Source organism: Leucopleurus acutus (genome assembly GCF_964270905.1).
Source record: "Leucopleurus acutus genome assembly, chromosome: 18".
In the NCBI taxonomy this organism is placed as follows: Eukaryota; Metazoa; Chordata; class Mammalia; order Artiodactyla; family Delphinidae; genus Leucopleurus; species Leucopleurus acutus.
In genome coordinates this window covers 33,905,402-33,917,344 of record NC_139160.1, presented here as the reverse complement: position 1 = coordinate 33,917,344, position 11,943 = coordinate 33,905,402, and the positions used below count along the sequence as shown (strand labels likewise).

Sequence of the window (11,943 nt, the reverse complement as noted above, 5' to 3'; positions counted from 1 at the left end):
CAGGAGCTACAGCATAATGTTGCAAGAATTGCTGATATTCTTTCTTCTATTAGGCATTAATGCTGTTCCTAGCCCTGCCAATTCCACTGACTCTGATCCTGGCATATTGCTACCTCTGCTTTTTCTGGAAACAGGAAGTAGCTCCTTCTGCTCCTGATGCTGCTGCGGATACTACTGACTGCCACCCATCCTCAGACTGAATCCCATGTGGACTTGACTTCCTCACAATGCCCTTGTAAACATGTGCTCATTCCCTAGTGGCAGAGGATCCTGGAACAGTGAGTATTTTTGCATTCTATAGTGAGAGATGATCTCTGCCACATAAGCTGGAAAATTCCAAAATTACTGGGAAGTGTTTCACACGCTGGGCCCTAAAATAATGACAAAACCCCACATAAGGGGCTTCCCTGGTGGCGCAGTGGTTGAGAGTCCACCTGCCGATGCAGGGGACATGGGTTCGTGCCCCAGTCCAGGAAGACCCCACATGCCGTGGAGCAGCTGTGCCCATGAGCCATGGCCGCTGAGTCTGCACGTCTGGAGCCTGTGCTCTGCAACGGGAGAGGCCACAACAGTGAGAGGCCCGTGTATCACAAAAAAACAAAACAAAACAAAAAAACACCACATAATATCCCTTTTCTATCTACCTTATGTAAAAATTTAACATTGCTTCTATTATCTTGCCATGAACTTGCTTTCAGAAATCCACTGGTTGCAACAACATGGATGAAACTGGAGAATATTATGCTATGTGAAATAAGCCAGACACAGAAGGACAAATATTACATGATATCACTTACATGAGGAATCTAAAACAGTCAAACTCACAGAAGCAGAGAGTAGAATACTGGATGCCAGAGACAGGAGGAAGAAACAGGGTGTATTAGTCAAAGGATAAAAAGTTTCAGTTATATAAGTCCTAGATATTTATTGTATAGCATTGAGCCTATAATAAACAATAATGTGCTGCATACTTAAAAATTTGCTAAGAGGGTAGATCTTATGTTAAATGTTTTTATCACATACAAAAAAGAAATAATACTGCTAATAAATAAAGAGAGTGGGAGGAAACTTTTGATGGTGATGGATATGTTTATAGCATAAATGTGGTTTCACAAGTGTATACTTATCTCCACATTCATCGAGGATTATACAATAAATATGTGCAAATTTTTGTATGTCAACCATACCTCAATAAAGGTATTGAGGTATGGTTAACATACAAAAAATTTCCACTGGTTCTTAGTAACCAAATGAGACTAATATCCTAAACTGGGCATCTATGCTCTTCTATTATTAGGCCACACTGCAACTACCTAACCTCGCTTCTCTTAATACTCAATATAAATTCTGACTTTTATTGTTCCTGGAACATAAATTCCAAGACCAAGCTTTTGTACATGCTATACCCTATGACTGAAAGTCCCTTTCCTCAATGTCTCTGTAGAAATTAGGGATGGTAAACATTTTTCAACTCCAATGATATCTGTGATAAAATGTAGGGTGTTCCTGAAACACTTTATTGAGAATGATTAATGCTGCTTCCAGGTTCAGTGAGAGCATGACTGATTAGTGATGTCTGCCACGTCTGAAGGACAAGTAAGTGACACACTCATACAAGATCTCTGCCCTCCCTGGTCTAAGTATACTCAACTTTCATAACTCTTTTCAAATAACCTCCTCTATTAAGCCTTGACCATCTATTATAGCTCACCATGACCAATCTATTTTAAAATAGATATTCCTTATTTTTTATACCCATTTTGACTTTTTTTATCTCTTTTCACAGTATCATGAACATATATCTGCATATATCTTATTCCCTAGACAGTAAGCTCCTAAAGGCTACAACTCTTCTTTTCTTCTTCTGCACATCAGCCCATTGATCTGTACTCTGTCCTCAGCAGATGGTCAAAAAGTTTATTTATTGAAGGAGCTACTACCACTGTGAACTTATGTCATGTTTCATCTTCCTCTTTAAGATTTTGTGCTCTCATATTCTCCACAATGACTCGTATGGTGTTTTATGTTCGTGCTGAACAAGCCTGGCTTCTCAATTTCCTAACATATACCTGGCAATGATGCTGGTAGGTAAATTAGCTCAGTATCCCAAGTGGATTCCCTAAGGTTCCTTGGATCCCAGCAGCAGCTACAAATGCATTGTGCTTCATTCCTTTGACAAGCTCATTATGCTCCATTGTCACCTGTTCTCACACTGTGTGCTTCAGGCTGTTGCAACATCACACCAGCCTCTGCTACCTCAGGCTAGCCCTGCATTCCAATATGACTACTGTACCCCTCCCTCCCCCTGGCCTGAATGAGCAAGAGAGCCCTAATCAACTGCTGCTGTAACCCCCTCCAGTATGGGTGGGGAAGAGACTCCTGAGGGCAGTCTACACGCAGAGACAGGGCCAAAATGAAAGCTGAACCCCAAGAGCTGTGCGAACAAAGAAGAGAAAGGGAAATTTCTCCACACAGCCTCAGGAGCAGCAGATTAAATCCCCTCAATCAACTTGATAAACCCTCTGAAGAATACCTGAATAGACAACGAATGTTCCCAAAATTGAGACGGTTGATTTTGGGAGCAACTGTAGACTTGGGTTTTTCTTTCTGCATCTAATTTGTTTATGGTTTTATGTTTACATTAGTATAGTATTTAGTTCTTATTATCATTGGTAGATTTGTTTATTGGTTTGGTTGCTCTCTTCATATATATGTATTTATTTATCCTTTTTCTCTTTTTGTGGGTGTGTATGTGTATGCTTCTTGGTGTGATTTTGTCTGTATAGGTTTGCTTTTACCATTTGTCCTGTCTGTTCATTTTTCCTTTTTGTATTCTTTTTTTGTTTGTTTTGTTCTCTCTTCGTTTTCTTCTGAGCCGTGTGTTTGGCAGGGTCTTGGTGCTCCGGCAGAGTGTTGGGCACCTCCAAGGTGGGAGGGCTGAGTCTAGGACATTGGACCACCAGAAACCTCCCTGCCCCATGTATCATCAATCAGAAAGAGCTCTCCCAGAGATCTCCATCTCAACACTAAGACACAACTCCAAATAATGGCCAGAAAGCTCCAGCGCTTGACGTCCCATGCCAATCAACTAGCAAGACAGGAATACAACCACACCCATTAGCAGAGAGGCTGCCTAAAGTCATACTAAGTTCACAGACACTCCAAAACACACCACTGTATGCGGCCCTGCTCACCAGAAGGACAAGATACAGCGCCACCCATGAGAACACAGGCACCAGTCACCTCCACCAGGAAGCCTACACAAGCCACTGAACCAACTTCACACACTGGTGGCAGATACCAAAAATAATGGGAACTACAAACCTGCAGCCTGTGAAAAGGAGACCCCAAACACAGTTAGTTTAACAAAATGAGAAAACAGAGAAATATGCAGCAGATGAAGGAGCAAGGAAAAAACCCACCAGAAAAAACAAATGAAGAGGAAATAAGAAGTCTATCTGAAAAAGAATTCAGAGTAATGATAGTAAAGATGATCAAAATCTCAGAAATAGAATGGAGAAAATACAAAAAACATTTAACAAGGACGTAGAACTAAAGAGCAAACAAACAATGATGAACAACACAATAAATGAAATAAAAAATTATCTAGAAGGAACCAATAGCAGAATAACTGAGGCTGAAGAATGGATAAGTCACCTGGAAGATAAAATAATGGAAATAACTGGCGCAGAGCAGAATAAAAAAAAAAGAATGAAAAGAATTGAGAACAGCTTCAGAGACCTCTGGGACAACATCAAACACGCCAACATTTGAATTATAGGGGTCCCAGAAGAAGAAGAAGAAAAAAAAAAGTGACTGAGAAAATATTTGAAGAAATTATAGTTGAAAACTTCCCTAACATGGGAAAGGAAATAATCAGTCAAGTCCAGGAAGCACAGACAGTCCCATGCAGGATAAATCCAAGGAGAAACACGTCAAAACACATATTAATCAAAGTAACAAAAATTAAATTCAAGGTAAAAATATTAAAAGCAGCAAGGGAAAATAACAAATAACAACATACAAGGGAAAATAATAAACAAGGGAAACCCTGTAAGGTTAACAGCTGATCTTTCAGCAGAAACTCTGCAAGCCAGAAGGGAGTGGCAGGACATATTTAAAACGAAAACCTACAACCAAGATTGCACTACCCAGCAAGGATCTTATTCAGATTTGACGGAGAAATTAAAAACGTAACAGACAAGCAAAAGTTAACGGAATTCAGCGTCACAAAACAAGATTTACAACAAATACTAAAGGAAGTTCTCTAGTCAGGAAACACAATAGAAGAAAAAGACCTACAAAAACAAATCCAAAACAATTAAGAAAATGGAAATAGGAACATACATATTGATAATTATCTTAAATGTAAATGGATTAAACACTCCAACCAAAAGACACAGACTGGCTGAATGGATACAAAAACAAGACCCATATATATGCTGTCTACAAGAGACCCACTTCAGACCTAGGGACACATACAGACTGAAAGTGAGGGGATGGAAAAATATATTCCATGCAAATGGAAATCAAAAGAAAGCTGGAGTAGTAATACTCATATCACAAAAAACAGACTTTAAAATAAAGACTCTTGGAGAGGGCGGGCTGCCCGCTGACAGCCCACCGTCCGTCACGGTGCCGGGGACACTCCCGCTGCCTCCCCTTCATCTCCCCTGGTCCCCGGGAGAGTGGGCAGGGCTGTCTCAGGGCTTCCGTGGGCCCAGCTTCTCCTACTTCAGGAGGAAAACACAGGGGAAGCCCCCAGCACCCGCCGCCCCCAGAGTTCTGCGGAGACCCTGGCCGTGCAGGTGCTAAAGACGAGCTCGGGCGGGGCCCCGGTGCATCGTGTCTGTTGCCGTCCGTGTCCAGAGTGACGTCTCACGCCCACCCACTGGGCGCCCCGAGCCCCCCGCCCCGGGCCGTAGGGGCCCCACCCTGAGGGGTGTAGGCGACGGCCAGCCCAGGATGAGCGAAGCAGCCGTCACGGGGCCTCGCCGCAGCCTCTAGCGCCCCAGCCCCAGGGAATGCAGTGGCTCCCAGCCCCTGGCGCTTCTCCATGTCTAAGCTGGGCCTCCTCGCTCGCCTGCTCCGTGGCCACGATGGTCCTGAGCCGCGCCGGCCAGGCGCCCCTCATGGCGGCCAAGTGGTTCAAGGAGTTCCCCTTGAACCTGAAGACAGTGTCGGAGCGGGCCAAGCCTGGCAGCCGGGGAGGTGGCAAATTGAGCAAGAACTCAGAGGCAGGTGGCATGGGGCCCGCCCTGGGCAAGGGACGAAAGAACTTGGCGGCTGAGCTGGGGAGCAGCCAGGCCGTGGTCGGCCCCCTCAAGGATAGCCGGCTATCCCGAGACAGCCTGCAGGGTCTGATTCAGGCTGCCGCGGGCAAGGGCCGCAAGAACTCCTGGGCCACCGAGGAGGAGCCCCACCGGGGCGTGGCCAAGAGCTCAGGCTGCAGCACCTACGTCAACAGGTTCATCAAGGTGGACACTCAGGAGTAGCATGGGAAGAGCAACTACCCCAGCAGCAGTAGTAGCAGCAGCAGTAGCAACAGCAGCTTTTCCTCCACGTCCTCTTCCCCTTCCTCCCTGGGAGGAACTGGACAAGGGCAAGATTATTAAGCAGCAAGACACGGTCATCATTTTAGAAGACTACGCTGACCCTTATGATGCTAAACGGACGAAAGGCCAAAGGGATGCAGAGAGAGTAGGGGAGAATGATGGATACATGGAACCCTATGATGCACAGCCAATGATAACAGAAATCAGACGACGAGGTTCCAAAGACCCTCTGGTGAAGGCTCTTCAGCTGCTCGACAGCCCCTGTGAGCCAGGGGAGAACGGCATGAAGCCCGAGCTGCTGGCCAAGAGACGGAACTCCAAGGAGCTGCTGGGGAAGCTGCCGCAGCTGTACAACACGCCCTACGAGCCGGCAGCCGAAGGCGGCCAGCGCGCCGAGGGGCCGGAGTGGAAGGCGCGGCTGCCCCAGGACAATGAGAGGCCTGCGGCCAAGTACGAGCAGCCCTGGGAGTGGAAGAAGGAGCAGATCGTGCGGGCGATGTCGGTTCACTTTGAAGGCTCTGAGCAACCTTCCATCAAGGAGGAGACAGTGAGGCAACACCACCGACAGAAGAGCTGGACCCAGAAGATCTTGAAGCCAACCCTCTCTGACCACAGTGAGGGGGAAAGAGTGGACCCAGCCCTGCTGCTGGAGAAGCAGCCTTGGTATCATGGTGCCATCACCCGTGCTGAGACTGAGAGTCGACTACAACCCTGTAAAGAAGCTGGGCACCTAGTTTGAAACAGCGAGTCAGGGACCAGTAGTTACTCCATTGCACTAAAGACTAGTCAAGGATGTGTCCGCATCATAGTGGCTCAGACCAAGTATACCCTGAATCAGATGAGTGCTGTCTTTGACAGCATCCCGGAAGTGATACACTATTATTCCAATGAGAAGCTGCCTTTCAAGGGGCAGAACATATGACCTTGCTCTACCCTGTGCACAGCAAGCTGCACTAAGGTTCAGCCACCAAAAGCCCCAACAGGGCCTCTCACACCTAGGAGGGCATCAGCACCCAACCAGTACCTCAGGGGACAAGGCTGGACTGCACCATAATATTTTGGAGGAAGAGGGACGCTTCATTTAGGAGTCAAAAAGTCTTCAGCCTTGAATCCATTCCATGACACTTGGTTACTGACCTGTCCCTTTTCTCCTTGCTAAGTAGTTCTACAATGAGAAACCATAATTTACCAGTTGCCTCCAGTCCTGGAGTAGGGTGCTCTATTTGGGGCGTGACCCTCAGGAAAGGTAAGTCAGGAGTCCAGAAATATTAAGATTCTCCAAAAATGTGCTAGTTGTTCCATGGAATACCTGGTCTCCAAACAAACCAACAAAAATGCACTTGGCTTTTACAAGACAACAAAAAATGATCATGTGGACCCAAAGAGCATGTAATACAGTACTGCTTCTTGGGGGAAAAGCATGAACAGTGGAAAATAAGTAAATAGTGAGCACTTTGGAGAAAGCTGTATTTCTCTCTTGAGGGTCCTAGTTCAGCTCTGGAGTCCATAAAAATTCACAACTGTAGGGTCTGGCAAAAGGATTATTAAGAAAGTTTGTGTTTTCTCAATTTCTGTGGACTTTTTCAGCAAATCAGTAATATAAGCATAAATAAGAAGGATGATGCATCTGATTTAAGAATCACCAATATAATTAAGCATTGGCAGCATTACCATTATTCTGAATTACAGAATAAAATATACAACGAAGATTTCATTCCTGATTTTTAAAAGATCTGAAAATTTACAAAGCTCAACAACTGTTTTCTTATTGAATAATTATACAGAACTTCTGATATCTTTTGTCTCACCTTTGTTCATTTTAGTTATTGGAGCCATTTTTAATTTTTATCCCTAAAATTGGATTCACTTTGTATTTTAGAGTAACTTAAAAAATATATATATATAGGGAGTTCCCTGGCGGTCCAGTGGTTAGAACTCCACAGTCTCACTGCCCAGGGCCCGGGGTTGGGGAACTAAGATCCCACAAGTCACGCAGTATATATATATATATACATATATATATATATAAACTCTAGGATATGATTGTGTGAGCTGGGTCTCTAAAACCTGCAAAGTTTCTCTCATGCTGTACAAAGCAGACCGGTTGGCACCATATAAAAATATTTTAAAAGACTGGCATTTTCTCTATCTACTACTGCTTAAAGATATTAAAATAATATTGATAGTACCATTATGATTTATTGTGAACTTGTATCGTCAGTGTACTTACTGTGAAAAAACACCCGTGGGAATGGCATACTGTGAGAAGGCTACAGTGAGTGGCTCTATAATTACAACTGAGCAGATGTTTCTGTATTCTGGGGTTTGTAATTTGGTTCTTGAAACTGGTCCAGATGCAAATGTGCTGACTGTCATCAATGAAAAGTTAACTTTTGTAACTAATGTTAAATACACAAAAGAAATGTTGATTCAGTTAACTTTTAGGAAAACATATCCTTCTAGTTATTAGTTATCATTTTGCTATTATGATTTAGAGATTAGTAAATATTTGCTTCTTTATTCAGTTAAGATTGTAGCCAAAGAGTCGTGTGATCTTTGTTTTTAAAACTTTGAAAGGGACTTTTCCTCACTGGATGTCAAAGAGTTTATTAATCAAGAATGTTCTGTTTTTTAAGTACTGATAGAATTTTTTAATATATTGGTTTACTTACTATATCTTTAGTACGAGTTTTTTTTTATTTTTAGCATTTGTAGTTCCAATTCCATTAAACAAATATTTATTATCTTCCATATACAAATAATTCATTCTGTTAAACTTATTTTCAGTTCAACATTCTAGAAATGAAACCTTATTTTTTACTTAAACTTATTCTACAAAGGAAATACAGCAGTTACCCTAATTTTAATAAATGCTGAAAGCTTTGTAAAATTTTTCTTTGTGCACTAAATGATTTTTGGCCCATACACAGCAACTGTGAAAAATGTAATAATGAAATAACATTTTGAAAGCAGACCTGATACATTAAGTATTTATTGAGCTTCTATCATAGGCTCAGTATTGTGCTTTCTCTATATTGTTTTTCTGTGACAGTCACGCTGTTTTCTTTATATAATTAAAAGTGGAGATGTGGAGTTTAAAAAAATAAAAAATAAAAATAAAGACTATCACAAAAGACAAGGATGGACACTACATAATGATCAAGGGATCAATCCAAGAAGGAGATATAACAATTAAATATTTATGCACCCAATATAGGAGCAGCTCAATACATAAGGCAAACGCTAACAGCCATAAAAGGGGAAATTGAAAGTAACACAATCATAGTAGGGGACTTTAACACCCCACTTTCACCAATGGACAGATCATCCAAAATGAAAATAAATAAGGAAACACAAGCTGTAAATGATACATTAAACAAGACGGACTTAATTGATATATATAGGACATTCCATCCAAAAACAACAGAATACACTTTCTTTTCAAGTACTCATTGAATATTCTCCAGGATAGATCATATCTTGGGTCACAAATCAAGCCTCAGTAAATTTAAGAAAATTGAAATAATATTAAGTATCTTTTCTGACCACATTGTTATGAGACTAGATATCAATTACAGGGAAAAAACTGTAAAAAATACAAACACATGGAGGATAAACAATGTGCTACTAAATAACCAAGAGATCACTGAAGAAATCAAAGAGGAAATTAAAAAATACCTAGAAACAGATGAAAATGAGAACACGATGACCCAAAACCTATGGGATACAGCAAAAGCAATTCTAAGAGGGAAGTTTATAGTAATACAATCCTACTTCAAGAAACAAGAAGCATCTCAAATAAACAACTTAAACTTACACCTAATGCAATCTGAGAAAGAAGAACAAAAAAACCCCAAAGTTAGTAGAAGGAAAGAAATCATAAAGATTTAATCAGAAATAAATGAAAAAGAAATGAAGGAAACAATAACACAGGCCAATAAAACTAAAAGCTGGTTCTTTGAAAAGATAAACAAAATTGATAAGTCATTAGCCAGACTCATCAACAAAACAAGGGGAAGACTCAAATCAACAGAATTAGAAATGAAAAAGAAGTTACAATGGACACCGCAGAAATACAAAGCATCATAAGGGACTACTATAAGCAAATATATGGCAATAAAATGGGCAACCTGGAAGAAATGGAAAAAAAAATGTAGAAAAGTACAACCTTCAAGACTGAACTAGGAAGAAATAGAAAATATGAACAGACCAATTACAAACACTGAAATTGAAACTATGATTAAAAATCTTCCAAAAAACAAAAGCCCAGGACCAGATGGCTTCACAGGTGAATTCTATCAAACATTTAGAGAAGAGGTAACACCTATCCTTCTCAAACTCTTCCAAAATATAGCATGGGGAGGAACACTTCCAAACTCATTCTGCAAGGACACCCTCACCCTGATACCAAAACCAGACAAAGATGTCACAAAAAAAGAAAACCACAGGCCAATATCACGGATGAACATAGATGCAAATATCCTCAATAAAATACTAGCAAACAGAATCCAACAGCACATTAAAAGGATCATACACCATGATCCAGTGGGGTTTATCCCAGGAATGCAAGGATTCTTCAATGTAATGCAAATCAATCAATGCGAATACAACATATTAGTGACCTGAAGGGTAAAAAGCATATGGTAATCTCAATAGATACAGAAAAGGCTTTCAACAAAATTCAACACCCTTTTATGTTAAAAACCCTCCAAAAAGTGGACATACAGGGAATGTACCTCAACATAATAAAGGCTATGTATGAAAAACCCACAGCCAACATCACTCTCAATGGTGAAAAACTGAAACCATTTTCTCTAAGATCAGGAAGAAGACAAGTTGCCCACACTCACTGCTATAATTCAACATAGTTTTGGAAGTTTTAGCCACAAAATCAGAGAAGAAAAATAAATAAAAGAATCCAAATCAGAAAAGAAGAAGTAAAACTGTCATGTTTGCAGATGACATGATACTCTACATAGAGAATCCTAAAGCTGCTACCAGAAAACTACTAGAGCTAATCAATGAATTTTGTAAAGTAGCAGGATACAAAATTAATGCACAGAAATCTCTTGCATTCCTATACACTAATGATGAAAAACCTGAAAGAGAAGTTAAGGAAACACTCCCATTTACCACTGCAACAAAAAGAATAAAATACCTAGGAATAAACCTGCCTAGGGAGACAAAAGACATGTATGCAGAAAACTATAAGACACTGATGAAAGAAATATGATTCAAACAGATGGAGAGATATACCATGTTCTTGGATTGGAAGAATCAACATTGTGAAAATGACTATACTACCCAAAGCAACCTACAGATATAATGCAATCCCAATCAAACAACCAATAGAATTTTTCACAGAACTAGAACAAAAAATTTCACAATTTGGATGGAAACAAAAAAGACCCCAAATAGCCAAAACAATCTTGAGAAAGAAAAATGGAGTTGGAGAAATCAGGCTCCTGACTCCAGACTATACTACAAAACTACAGTAATCAAGACAGTATGGTACTGGCACAAAAACAGACATATAAATCAGTGGAACAGGATAGAAAGCCCAGAGAAAGACCCACACACATATGGTCACTTAATAGATATGACACTTGGAGGCAAGAATATACAATGGAGAAGTGACAGCCTTTTCAATAAGTGGTGCTGAGAAAAAGAATGATATTAGAACACTTCCTAACACCATATACAAAAATAAACTCAAAATGGGTTAAAGACCTAAATGTAAGGCCAGATTCTATCAAACTCTTAGAGGAAAACACAGGCAGAACACTCTATGACATAAATCACAGCAAGATCTTTTTTGAACCACCTCTTAGAGAAATGGAAATAAAAACAAAAATAAACAAATGGGACCTAATAAAACAAAATATTTTGTACAGCAAAGGAAACCATAAACAAGATGAAAAGACAACCCTCGTAATGGGGAAAAATATTTGCAAATGAAGCAACTGACAAAGGATTAATCTCCAAAATATACAAGCAGCACATGCAGCTCAATATCCAAAAAACAAACAAACCAATTCAAAAATGGGTGGAAGACCTTAATAGACATTTCTCCAAAGAAGATATAAAGATCACCAACAAACACATGAAAGGATGCTCTACATCACTAATCATTATAGAAATGCTAATCAAAACCATAATAAGATATCATCTCACACCAGTCAGAATGGCCATCATCAAAAAATCTACAAACAATAAATGCTGGAGAAGGTGTGGAAAAAAGGGAACCCTCTTGCACTGTTGGTGGGAATGTAAATTGATACAGCCACTATGGAGAACAGTATGGAAGTTCCTTAAAAAACTAAAAATATAACTACCCTATGACCCAGGAATCCCATTACTGGGCATATACCCTGAGAAAACCATAATT

At 40.6% G+C, this 11,943-nt stretch overlaps 1 pseudogene across 1 annotated transcript; it reads left to right on the top strand.

Annotated features, from left to right (window-relative positions):
- The first annotated feature begins 5,024 nt into the window (after positions 1-5,024).
- Positions 5,025-6,512, top strand: LOC309974661 (SH2 domain-containing adapter protein E-like; annotated as a pseudogene). The gene has a single exon. The product of its transcript is annotated as an SH2 domain-containing adapter protein E-like (transcript).
- The last annotated feature ends 5,431 nt before the right edge of the window (positions 6,513-11,943 follow it).